Raw genomic sequence first — 13,626 nt, 5'->3', positions numbered from 1 at the left:
CGGCCGTGGAGGGCTCTGGCGGGGGGAGAACCGTGTACACAAATGGCGGAGGCTATGGCCGCCGCCATTTGCGTTCCTTAGTTTGGGCCATCTTAGTCTATGTAAATATTTACGTAGACTAAGACGGCGAAAATAAGGGGAACGCAAATAGCGTAGCCGCCGTCATTTGCGTAAGCCTTTTTTTTTTACCCAGACGTTTTAGGCTACATAAAAACTTACGTAGCCTATCATATCTCTGTAAAAAAAAAAAAAAACTGCAAATGGTGGCGGCCGATCGGAAGACCAGCCGTTGCCGCCGAAGCTGCCACCGGAGCCACCGCCACCTGGAAGATTCGCCCCAGGTAAGTCTCGTCCCGTGGGGAGATCCACGGGGGGTGGCAGGCCGTTCCGCCACAGATTTCGGGGGGCCGAATGCACTGGCATTTGGCCTCACCGTGATCTGTGGCGGAATTCTCTGCCATCCCTACTCAGTTCTGAGTTCATGATGAACTCAAATTCATCATGAATTGGTAGAAGGTAAAGGTGTCTCCAACCAGTCGTGTCCAACTCTAGGGTGTGGTGCTCATCTCCATTTCTAAGCCAAAGAGCCAGCATTGTCCGAAGATGCTTCCGTGGTCATGTGGCCGGCATGACTGAACACCGAGGTGCATGGAACGCTGTTACCTTTCCCGCCGAAGCGGTACCTATTTATCTACTTGCAATTTCTTGCTTTTGAACTGCTAGGTTGGCAGAAGCTGGGACTGAAGACGGGAGCTCGCTCCGTCACGCAGCACTCGGGTCTCAATCTGCTGTCCTGCCGACCTTCCAGTCTGCAGTTCAGCGTCTTAACCACTAAGCCACCGAGGCCCCTACATGAATTGGACATCAAGATTAATGCAGTTCCATTAAGAGAGGCATCCAGAGCACTGTCTGGTACAGTTTTATTAGATGAGTTTCAGTTACTGAGGCCTGAGGATGTGGACAAGATGCTTGGCCAAGTTCGGACGGCCACCTATGTGCTCAACCCTTGTCGTTCATGGCTTATTACATCGAACAAGGAAGGGATATCTGACTGGGTCCAGGAGGTTGTAAATTCCTCCTTGAGAGAGGGAATGGTGCCAGCTTCTTTATAAGAGGAGGTAATCAGGCCACTCCTGAAAAAGCCTATCCTGGATCTGGAGGATGTTTACAACTATATGCCGGTGGCTAACATCCCCTTTCTGGGCAAGGTATTTGAGCAGGTGGTTGCAGGACAACTCCAGGCACTCTTGGATGAAACGGATTATCTAGATCCATTTCAAGCGGGCTTCAGGCCTGGTTTTGGAATAGAAACTGCCTTGGTTGCCCTGTGGGATGACCTCTGCTGGGAGATGGACAGGGGGAGTGCAACCCTCTTGATTCTCCTGGACCTCTCAGCAGCTTTTGATACCATCGACCATGGATAAGTTGTCTGGGTTGGAAGTTGGAGGCACTGCACTGCAGTGGTTCCGCTCCTACTTGGATGGCGGATTCCAGAAGGTGGTGTTGGGGGATTATTGCTCTATGCCATGGCAATTATGCCATGGGGTTCCACAGGGCTCTATTTTATCCCCTGTGCTGTTCAACATCTACATGAAACCACTGGGGGAGGTTATCCGGAGGTGTGGGCTGAGTTGCCATCAATATACGGATGACGCCCAGCTCTACCTCTCTTTTTCATCAAACCCAGGCGAGGCAGTGGCTGTTCTGAATCAGTGCCTGGGCATGATAATGGACTGGGTAAGGGCCAATAAACAGACTCAATCCAGATAAGACAGAGGTACTGTTAGTGGGTGGTTCATCTGCCTGGCTAGATGATGTTCAACCCATTCTGGAGGGAGTTGCATTCCCCCTAAGGATCAGGTGCGTAGTTTGGGGGTGCTGTTGGATCCAGAACTGTCACTTGAGGCACAGGTAGACTCGGTGGCACAGAGCACCTTTTATCAGCTTAGGCTAACATACCAGCTATACCCTTATCTGGAAAGAGATAGCCTAGCTACAGTTATCCATTATTTATTTATTTATTTATTTTATTGCATTTATACCCTACCTTTTTTCCTCTTGCAAGGAACCCAAGACAGCTTACATTATCCTCCTCCTCTCTATTTTATCCTCACAACAACAACCCTGTGAGGTGGGTTGGGCCGAGAGTCTGTGACTGGCCCAAAGTCACCCAGTGAGCTTCCATGGCCGAGTGGGACTAGAACCCGGATCTCCCAGCTCCTAGTTCGACACTCTTGCCACTATACCACACCGGCTCTCTTTCCTATCCATGCTCTTTCTCTATCCATACTCTGATAACCTCTCATCTGGATTACTGCAATGCATTATATGTTGGGCTGCCTTTTTAAATGGTCCAGAAACTTCAACAGGGCAGGAAGATTGTTAACGCGGACTGGCCAACAAGATCACATTATGCCACTACTTCTCCAGCTGCAGTGGCTGCCAGTCCACATCCAGGCCCAATTCAAAGTGCTGGTATTAACATTCAGAGCCCTAAACAGCTTGGGGCCAGGTTATCTCAAGGATTGCCTCCTCCCATAGGACCCTAAGATCGTCTTCAGGGGTCCTTCTCTGGGAGCCCTGCCAAAGGAAGTGAGGTGGGTGGCTACCAGGAAGAGGGCAGTTTCTGCTGTGGCATCCCAGCTCTGGAATGAGCTCCCTAAAGAGGTTTGCCTGCCACCTGCATTGTACTCTTTCAGGCACCAGGCAAATAACTTTTTATTTCCCCAGCATTTTAACACTCTAGTCTTTTAGCTCTGCTGTTTTAAAACTGTATTTTAAAGTTCTTATTGCTGCTAGGTTTTTTCTGGTTGTACTTTTATATTGTAGTTTTAAGCTTTCATATTTCATATTGTTTTATGTTGCACTTTGTGGTTTTAATTTCTGTGAACCATCCAGAGAGCTTCGGCTACTGGGCACTACAGAAATAAATAAATGTCTTTGCTGTTAAATCCTGAGAATGCAATCTTCCAGTGCAATCCTATAAATACTCAGAAGTATTGTAGTTCAACCCCATACCATTCAGAAGTAAGTCCCTCTGAGTTTAATGGGTCTTACTCTGGGTGTAAGATTGTAGCCTTGATTTGTCAGTATAAAACATATCAGTTAATCATGGGGTTTTAGGGTGAAAAAGGTAGATCATGTAAGACTGAAGGCCACTCACTCCTGATCCTACTCATAAGATTATCGTGAGGTTATAATTGTTGCTCTGAGCTCCTTGTAAGAAAGGCAGAGTACAAATGTAAAAAGAAAAAAAATATTAAGGCTGCAATCCTGTGCTCACTTACATAGGCATAAGACCCATTGAACTCAATGGGGCTTACTTCCAAGTACTTTAATAGGATTGCATTCTAAATTATTTACTGATTTTCTCTTTGTGTTTTTCTTGCATTGATTTGGGAAATCTTATATTTAGCAAAATAATAATTAAGGGTGCAATCTTATGCATGCTTAGGCAGGAATAAGTCCTACAACTCAAAGCATCCCCCAGCCAGCCATGCTGCCTGGAAGATGCTGGGAGTTGTAGGATTTATTTTTGTCTAAGCATGCATAGGATTGGACCCTAATGGAACCAGTTGTCTTCCATTTGGTTATAAATTGCATTCTTGTTTAATGCTTGAGTGGTATTGTCTGACATTCTAAACCAAGGATGTTGAACCTCTTTCAGCAGTTACAAATAGGAGACAGCATTGTCTGGACACCCCATAAAATTCTGTGCATGAAACAGAGCAATTGCACAATAAAAACCTCCTCGGAAGCAGCCAGGATTTAGTGAAATTTACAAGGCTTTCTCCTTATGTCAGTTTAATTGAGAGAGGTTGGTTTGAAGAAAGAGGGCATCTTTGAAATTAACAATGTTTCCTGGACCCTGTCAGTTTTAGAGGAGAGCTGAGAAAGAAATCTGTATCGGTGAAACTGACAAGGCATTCCCACCTTGGTTATAGGGAGGAGAGGCTAAAACCTGAAAAAGTCATTCCTAAATGCGTACAACACATCGTGGAGAAAAATAGTGAGCAGATTAAAAATGTGCTTTGGCAAGATTGCATCTACTTGTAGCTGACACAAAAACACAGGAAAGTTGAAATGTGACTGTAAATCTATCCCCCTGCACTGCCCTCGATCAATTTTTAAAACCTGATACAAGCGCATCTAAAACTGCATTTCTGTCTTTCACATATCACAGACAGGCTCGAAGCCACTTTTAAGTGGCACATGTCAATTGCTCTGCGTCTGGGCATATACTATGAAAACTATTTCATGACAAGCCAGCTTGCTATATAACAACTCATGCCACAATAATCCAGGAAGGTGCTGCCACATTGCATGATGTGGCCTCTCTTCTTGAATTAGGGCCAAACTAGACGTTATTTTAAATCTGTGTCTATCAGCTACGTCTTTTGTTCATTTTCACTCTAGAGCGGCCCCAGTCCGGATCTTAAAAGCCCCCCTACGCTATGGCCCTGATCCAAATGGGGAACCCTGTCCCTACTTTAGAGTAAAGAAATAAATCAAGGAAAAAAGACGTCGCCGCTAGACACAGATTTAATGCACGCAATGGTTGGTTTTGGCCCTGATGTGATGCGAGGAAAGGGCACATGGCTTGAAAGGCGGGCTCTCGTGTGGCTTGCGCTGCACGGGTCGTTACGCTCTCGGTGGCAATCAGCGCCCGGCAGCTCCCGCTATGGCGAGAACTGGGGAGGGGACTCCCCTGGCAGGCGGCGGCGGCGTGCGCTTGCGGCGCCCTGCGGTGCTCCCCGGCTGATGGGGGCGGCGGCGCCCACTGGCTTCGGAGCAGCGAGGGCGGGGCCCGCGGGCTCAGCGCGTGCTGGGGTTGTCAGGAAGCGGAGAGAGACCCAGCGTGGGGGAGCCAGGCAGGCGCAGCTGGAATTACCCACAATTCCCTCCCCCGCCTCTGCAAAGAGGTGGAGGGCAGGGTTAGTTTGGGAGCAGCTGGGGGGGGGAGCGGGGCTGGGGGCGGACGGAGAGGGAAGGCGAGAGGGGCAGAGGAGAACGAAAGGAGGGAAGAAGGCGGCGCAGGCAGGGAGCAGGGGAAGGCGGCGGCGGCGGCGGGAGCTCTCGCGTCCCCTCTCGGGGGGCATCGAGCGGGCTCCTTCCTCTGGATGCTCAGCCTTTCCCCCGGCTGCTGCAGTCGGCGGCGAACGACGCTCTGCTCAGCGCGAGCCGCACCGTGCGCCCCTCCGCGCCCCCACCGCCCCCAGCAGCGGGGGGGGGGGAGCCGCCCGCCGCCGCCGCCTCTTTCCCGCCTCCCGCCTCGCCTCGCCTCGCCTCGGCGCCCCCTGGGCCATGGCACCTCGCCCCTTCTGGCGCTTGCTGCCGCCGCCGACTCGAGGAGCCCGGGGAGAAAAGGGGAGCCGGCGAGGAGAAGGGCTGAGGCGACGCTGCCGCCGCTACCCCGCCCCCTCCGCCGCTTGAGGCGGCGGCTCCTTGGGGTCTCCCCCTTCCCCGTCCTCCGTCTGTCGGACGAGCCGGCCTGTCAACAGGAAAAAGGTGCCCGCAGCCACAGGAGGCGCAGGAGCGAGAGCAGGCTGAGGGGGAACTGAGGCTGGGGCGCCGCCGAGAGAGGGCGGAGGAAGGGGAGCGCGGGGGGGGAGGGGAGCATCTCCGCGGGCGAGGGCGAAGGGGGCCGCGGCCGCCAGCCGGCCCGCCCCCGCCGCCAGGAGGAGCTGAGTTCCGCGAGGTCCGGGGTCGTCTCCCCTCCCGCCCTCTTTTTATACCCCTCCCACTCCTGCCCTCCTCCTCAGCATCCTCCGCAGACTCGGCTGGAGGTGCTGCTGCTGCGCGGCGCGCGGCGGGGGGAGAGGCGGCCAGGAATCCTCGCCCACCGGAGCGCAGGGGCTAGAAAACCCGCCCCGCCCCCCCGCGCCCATCTCCTTTCCCCCGCAAGGGCTCGGCTGCGGACTGCGCTGCTGGCGGTAAGTCCAAATAGACCTGCGCTGTTGATGGGGCGAGAAGGGCGTTTGTCGTCTTTTTTTGGCTTTTGTCTGTCTCGTCTCTGCCTTGCTGCTGCTCGAACAGCAGCAAAACAGCAGGTGGAGGGGAGGGAGGGAGCAGTTGCTTTGTCTGCGTGGGCTGCTGGGTGATGGGAGGCGTTATTACAAGCACACCCATCCTTTCTACACTGAGGATACAAACATACACTTGTGCAACCGTAACGATTTAAGTGTGTCAATGGGGGGGATATATAGTGGTGTTATTATGTCCTTTCCTTAGAGCAGCCCGTCTTAGCAGCATCTTTTCTCTGCCTCCTGGGAGAAATATTGTGTGGATGAAGCCATTATGGTATGAAGTCACCTGGAACTGTAGGCTTGCCTGTTTACATTTCCTGTGTGAAATGTAATGGCAGATGTGTCAAATTCCTCCGTTCCTTTATGGTTCCCCTCAGGAACTCATTTTTCTGTGCTTATGCACGCATGCACACATACACAGGAGTTACACAAGGGTTTCCTTATTAGAGGCCAGTCATGTTGGCTGCACCGGGGACTTATAATTATGGTGTGAGAACTGCAACAAACTAATAAAATTGTTCTTTCGACACTCAGTTCAAATAATCTCTTGCTAAATCAGTGGAAACCCTTGGCTTTGAAGGTTTCATGTGGCAGGGAGTCAAATTCAGAAGAAATTCACAGGGAAAGAGAAGAAGCAATTCAAGGGTGCATGATGCCAATTGCTTTGTTAAAAGTGCATATTGTGATGAACATAAACCAGTCGCAGGCAATCTTTCAGTTTACAGTTCTTATTTGGTTCAGTGGTTCTCCTGAATATCCTGCTTTTGGCATCAGGTTTGTTATATTATTGGGTGTGAGGCTACAAATGACTAGATTTCTGTATAGGGACTTGTATTGTACATGGGCATGCCTTTTTGTTTAAGTTGCCTGTAGAAAAATAAGAACAGGCTGCTAACATTATTTTGACTTTGAGGGTTGCTTTTATCTCATTTTTTCCTGGAAATGTTATTTGCTTAGTTTGTCTGATTTTGCTCAGCCTCTTCTGAACAAACCGTACTGAAAAGTGGGAGGTATTTACCAAAAAAGAGAAGGGCTTTCCTTGGGAAGGATAATGGTGTCACTAACATTTCATTTTGGATGGAGTGGCAGTACTTACATAACTGGGTGCTATCAATAGTCTATGTGTAACCACTAAGAAGTATATGGTTTGCTTTTGTATTGCAACATAGACTTGCTAGTTTCTTATATATTATTGCAGGAAAAAAATGTGGTTTTTTTGCAACCAGAAAGGCTCCTATAGACCACCCAATACAGAATTATCTTCACTACGAGATATTTTTTTAAAGCCTTGCTAACTTGGCGTTACTGAGAAGCTCTGTACCATACCAGATGTCTGGTAGTTTCCTCTGTCCTGCTTTTTCTGCTATTGATAATGCCTCTACTGTAACAATGAACATTGCACTAATTTCAGTCATTTTTATCATTCTAAAGAGCTTCATAGGGAAAGAAGTAAAGATGGGGCAAAAAATCTTCAAACATAATTACTATATTTCCTTGATGCCACGTGGCATAAAATGCCTATTCAAAAAACCTTTTTAACAAATGCTTTTGCTGATTCCTTTTAGGGGTGAAGATGTACTCCTCAAATTTGAGAAGCAAAATGTTGCTGTGATTGAAACTGATAAGGGTTTTCTTGTTGGCCTCTCAAATGATCTGCTGTTTCATGCAGTGCCTTTAACAAATTGCTTCATTTCTAATAGCGGAAAGGGTGCAACCTGCCCAATTTAGAGATGATTCTTACATCTTATATTCTAGTAAATCACTGACCTAAACTGAAAAACAGAACCTATGTTTTAATTTCTCTAGGTGGAATAATTGGTTTTAAAACATTTTCACTTTTTTCTTGTAAATAGGTAAAATGTAAGTAATTTCTGGGGTAAGTACTTTTTAGTTTAGTTCAGATACACTTTCCTTCAGTGTAGTTTTGACCCAGTTTGTCTTAGATTTGCCCTACTTGCATAATTGCCTGGAAAAGTTCTTCCTTGATATCCCATAGTAGTGTGATGTAGTGCGCAATCCTATGGATGTTTAGACAGGAAAAAAAAGTCCTACAACTCCCAGCATTCCCCAGCCAGCATGGCTAGCTGAGAAATGCTGGGAGTTGTAGGACTGTTTTTATAGGATCACACCCCTATACATTGAAAGAGATCCGGTAATGTTAACAACAGAAGTGGATGACATGTGTTTCAGTTTTTTTCTGGAATACCCTTAACATTATATGGAATTCGAAGCTTGGAGATGAACGTGAATGAAACATTTTTCTGGAACTCCATAATTTTTTTTCTTATGCTCTGTATCTGTTAATTCAGATACATAACTCTTATGTTATGATGTGTCAATGTTCAGCTAATGGCCTACTGGTCTGCTGACCTGTTTCAATGCCATAATCATCCACATGAACTTTGCACAGTTCACCAGCCTCTTTTTTTTCTTAATGTGCATGGCAAAATTGCGTCCTAGCACTCTAATATACTGCTATATGAGGATTGTAAACACCTCTCCACAAAGTTATATAATCATTGTCTTTGATAACTTTTCAGCATAGTGAAACAAAATTCTGATCTTCTTAACATACAATATCTGGTTTATAATGCCACATCTTGTAAAAATGTTTCTATAAACTTGTTCAAGCAAACTTACTCAAAAGAGTTCTGTTCTAATGTTCTCAAAACTTCTGTTCTCAACAATGTGCAGATTTGCCAAAGTGCTACATTTAAATAAGGTAGTACTCATATTGCAGACCTTCAAAACCTGGCAATGTAATCCTATTCATATCTACTTGGAAGGAAGTCCCTTTAGGTTCAAGCTTACTCCCAGGTAAGTTTGTATGTAGGGCTGCAGCCAAATCTTGAATGTTCTCCCTTAATACCATAAATGTTTTGGACTTCGACTCCCATAAGCCCCAACTAACATGGCCAATGGTCGGGATGGTTGTAGTTGTAGTCAAACATCATCTAGAGGGCCACAGCTCCCTCCTCCTGTTCTAATGAAACTGAAGTGCCAATGTTTAAAGAGGCAGCCACAAACCCACTTGCCAGCTGGTCGGGGCGAGTATCTTTTGCTCTCCAGCAAGAAAAATGCTTTTGACAGGAGAGTGGGGAGAGGCCACAGTTCAGTGACAGAGCATATGCTTTTGCATACAGAGTGAGGGTCAGCAACATGCGGGCCTTCCTGTTGTTTTGTCGTACAACTCCCATCATTCCTTATTACTGGTTATGCTGGCTTGGGCTGATGGGAGTTGTGGCCCCCCAGATGTTTTTGGAGTGCAAGTTGTCCCACCCCTGATATAGAGGGTTTCAGGTTCCATCTCTGGCCCTTGCGTCAGGTGTTGGAGACTGACTGCTGGAGGGAGTAGAAGATAGTTGGCTAGATGGACCAGTGGTCCAATTCAGGGAGGGGCCGTGGCTCAGTTGGTGGAGCAGCTGCTTTGCATGCAGACGTTCCCAGGCTCAATCTCCAGCTGCTGCCAGTCAGTGTCAACAGTACTGGGCTAGATGGACCAACGGCCTGACTCCCTATGAGGCAACTTCCTGTATTCAGTATAATGCAGCTTCATACGTTCATTTACGCTCATTCATATCCCCCTTCCTGAACAGTCAGTTCTGGCAAAGGTAAGGAACAGCAGAAGCTTTCTCTTTACCCAAGCAAAAGAGAAGTAAATCCCTGCCTCTCCCCTGGCCTTATGGGTACACCAGAGGACTTAGTGAAGGGGAGGTAAGGCAGGAGGTTGGCAGTGAACACAAATAAAGGCTGGTTAGTAAGCCAGGCCAATATTTGTGGACCCTGTGTGTATGGTATGGATATAGTAGGCTGTACTGGCTAACAATTCCTGACTTAGAAGTCTGTAGTCTTATGGTTAGATAATTTTGAACAAACAATTAACAAATTCATCTGAATTAACATTTATGTAGCACTAATAAGGTGTTAGAGGAGTTATACAGAATTCAGAAGTTGTTCCTGTCAAAAGAGATTCCAGTCTTTTAGGAAATTTTCCACTGTCTACTGCTGCAGAGTATCTTGCAAGTCCTTGGGACCAGAATTAGAAAGGATTTAAAGCAGTTAATATGTGTGTGGGAAATTATTCCTATGTGTAGCTGAACAGTCCTGTGATGGAGCTTCCTACTTCTGCATAGTTAGACATGGGGAGAGAGAGAGAGAGAGAGACATATAATCCAGCAATGCTACCTTATCTTTGACCTGGCTATGCACATATTCACAATTTTGGATATCATCATCATCATCTCTAACTTGCGTTAGCATTGCTTTCTAACTGAACTTCAAACTTCTCCAAGCCAAGTTTGAATAGGAGCAAACGTGCAACATAGCTTTTGATCTGTAATGGCTACCACAAAGACCCTGTACTTTCTTGTGCTTTTAATGTGTCTTCTATCTTCTGCTGCATTTATCTTTATGGAAGATTTGTACTCAAGAAATTTCAATTTTTTAAAATTTATTTTTAGATTGGCCAGGGAAAACCAGCCATATGTATGATACCTTTTAAGAAACACATTGACTACCAACAGTGGCTGCCTGCCAGGCAATAAGCTGCCTTGGCAACCTCTCTGAGAAGAAATAGAACAAATTTCATGCTACATGTTTTGTAAGATTTAAATTCTGCCAGTGGTTACAACAAAGACAATAAACCAGCATTCTTTCAGCAAACTACTGTGATGAAACCATGACACCATTGCTTTGTGAGGTAGGCCAGTTGTGCACATTTCTATGGGCAGTATCCAATCCTGCCTTTGCGCTGTTGTGAATGACCGCCAGCGCAAGCGGAAGCTACTGCTTCCTACAGCAACTGGAAACTTGTTTTCAAAATCCAACATGAAAGCCGTATTCTGAAACTAACATTTCCAGAACAGATCAAGCTAATGGAGCTCACAGAAGAGAGCACTTCTGACCTGCCTGGTTCTGGAAACACTAATTTTGGGCTATTTTCCAGGAAGTGCTAGCTTCCTGTTACGCTGGTGGTCATTCCTCCCAGAACAGCCTAGTGGGCGTTGGCAGATTGCCAGCACTGGATCCTGCCCTATGTGTTTAGCAGGTTTCTGCCACCACCTCTCCCCTTTCTCTAGCTTTGGCCAGGGAGGAAATCCAGAACTCCGAGAATTATCTCCTTGGAAAAGGTAACAACTGGCTAGTCCCATTACCATGGGCAAGAGCAGGTTTCCTCTTATCTCCCATAGGCAAAACTAGGTAGAGGAATTCCAAGTGGCTTGGGCTGGTGGGAAGAGAAGTCTCACTTGGGTTTGTCAGCACCTCACTATCAAACCTCAAGTCCAAACTGAAAGACACTTATTTAAAGGATGAAATAATGGAATGAGGGGAAAACAGGCAGGTGCTCTGAAAAATAAACAGTAAGAAGCTTACTAGCCCATGTTCAACTCTTGGAAGAAATACTTATAAACACATAGGGTTCACCTGCGGTGATAAAAGAAATATAGGGAACTTGGTCCTTTTTATGGTGCTTAGCCAGGGAACTAAGCATCCCAGGTAAACAAAAAGCAAAGGTGGATGTGTAGTTCCTTTATTAGGCCAACCAAAATCTCAATCAATTTTTTAATTGCCTGATGAAGAGATCTGGAGATCTCAAAACTTCCAGGTAAACAATTTTACCCAATCCAATGACTGGCACATAGCCAGAAAAGCACTCTTCTCACCTTTTAGGTCTAGGAGATAGGCTATAAAGGTGTTGAGTAAAAGGGAGATGGATCTAGACATCTCTGGCAGAATTAATGCACCAAAAAGCTTAATAGGAAAGCCATCATGGAGTTGAGGTGGGCTATGGACACCATCTATCTTAACCAAGGATACTGTAGTTCTTAAGAGAGACAGACACTTGGGTGGCAGGCCAGTGTCATAGCTTTATGTCTTGCTTACAAAAGTTAGGGTTGTTTATCATGTCCACAATGAAAATATTCAGTATTTAAAACAGCTGAAATGCAGCTCTTTGGGAAGGCTATGACAGAAGATGCTCTCTGAATCCAGAAACTAGGTAACATGAAGCCTCAGCCCATGCATGTTTACTTGGAAGTAAGACCCACTGAGTTCAATTAGGCTTATTCCCAACTATGCATGAAGCTTTTAACTACATATTGTGTTGTCACTCTCCTTTAATGAAATTCCCCTTTATGTATTAAAAAAAATAAAAGAATGAGGCACAAATAATATATGGGTTCATGTTAAGTAAATTGGCCTGATTTCTCTAGTTCAGTTGCACAAGTATATGTGAGGAAACTTTATTATACTGGGACATGCTTTTTCTTCTGTTGGCTTGTGTGAAAGTTAAGCATGCAATTAAGGACTTGCCCAAATGAGACTGGTGCTCTTTTTTTTTTTTAAGGCTTGTTTTTGTCCCATCCTAGTTTCATCCAAGTTGCTCAAGGTGTTACAAAAATTGTGTTCTTTTCCCTGGTAGACTTTCCAATTTGTTTACCAAGAACGAGAGGAGGCAGAAATCTGGTCCAACATGATTTTATTCTGCAGAATAAGGCAACCCTTGGGGCTAACGCTCCAACAAAGGTCACAATCAAGTTATGTGATCCAGAAGTTTATATAGGCAAGACCTTTGGGGGCTGTCTTACGCTTGCGCTGTACTAATCTCCTTGTCTAGCTGAGAGGGAAACAGAAAACAGGCAGTGCCTTTTACATATCTAGGCATGCGCAGAGAGGTAGCCTTGTACTCTAACGTAAATACATTCCTGGCATTCCTGAGTCTCTGATAAGGCACTATGTCTTTGTCTGGCATGACAATTTCACACAAAGGTAGAATGGACATAGCCTAGCTTATAAAATTATGGGATAACAGACATATTACAACCGAAATTTCTATAACAAAGGAAGTATATCTGATGCCTGCCATTTAATATGTAGAGGCAGCAACTCTGTGGGGGCTGGTTGTTTAAGCAGAGGGATTGGCCCAAGGTCATTCTGTTTGCTTCATGGCTGAGCAGGCATATAAAACCTAAATGTGTTTGGTGTATCAATGCTGCCATAGACAACCTTGCATAGTGCTAGAACTAGAAAGCTAGCATCTTGCGAGTGACATTTCTGGGTACTAGAGTGCCCAAGCTATGGATGTTCTAGAGCAGCCTTCCCCAACCTGGTGCCCCCCCCCCGAAGTGTTGGACTACAACTCATATCATTCCCAGCCAGCATGGTCAATTCTGCTGGGGATAATAGAGTTGTAGTCCAAAACAACTGGAGGGACCAGGTTGGGGAAGGGTATTCCAGAGTGTGTCTCTGCTCTTACACCAAAGTTTTAATTCCTGAACACATTTAATTGGGAATTGGTCCCACTTCTTTCTATGGAATGTACTTCTGAATATTCCTTCTTGGCATCTCAACTACAGTCAATCCATGTCTGGTAAGAAGGCAGAGCAAAGTCTACAATTTATATCTCAATCCATCCAGAGGTACAGACCTTTCATGAGTGTTTGGGAGTCCTCTTGGCACCTCCATTCTGGAAGCACTGGGAAATGAAAACGTCTCTCACAACATATTGTTTTCTCTGACAGTCTTGATTCCTTGCTCATCTGGCAACAGAGAGGCAGAAGGCTGCTTTGTACCAGTGGTCTTAATTGGCAAAAGTCCGAAA

The 13,626-nt window shown here is 46.1% G+C and overlaps 1 protein-coding gene across 5 annotated transcripts in view; it reads left to right on the top strand.

Annotated features, from left to right (window-relative positions):
• Positions 1-4,823: 4,823 nt before the first annotated feature.
• HECW2 (HECT, C2 and WW domain containing E3 ubiquitin protein ligase 2) overlaps positions 4,824-13,626 on the top strand; it is a 264,005-nt gene continuing 255,202 nt past the window's right edge. For 4 of the 5 annotated variants that reach the window (XR_014785285.1, XR_014785282.1, XR_014785281.1 and 1 more), the window contains exon 1: positions 4,976-5,933. The gene's annotated coding sequence lies outside the window, so the exon portion shown is untranslated. Of the gene's footprint in view, positions 4,935-4,975; positions 5,934-13,626 lie in introns of those variants that run through there. The other variant, XM_084816460.1, reaches the window with a different exon arrangement.

Source organism: Heloderma suspectum, chromosome 1 (assembly GCF_057233095.1).
Source record: "Heloderma suspectum isolate Gila_16-S chromosome 1, 16-S_ref, whole genome shotgun sequence".
Lineage (NCBI taxonomy): Eukaryota > Metazoa > Chordata > Lepidosauria > Squamata > Helodermatidae > Heloderma > Heloderma suspectum.
This window is presented reverse-complemented; position numbering and strand designations above follow the sequence as displayed.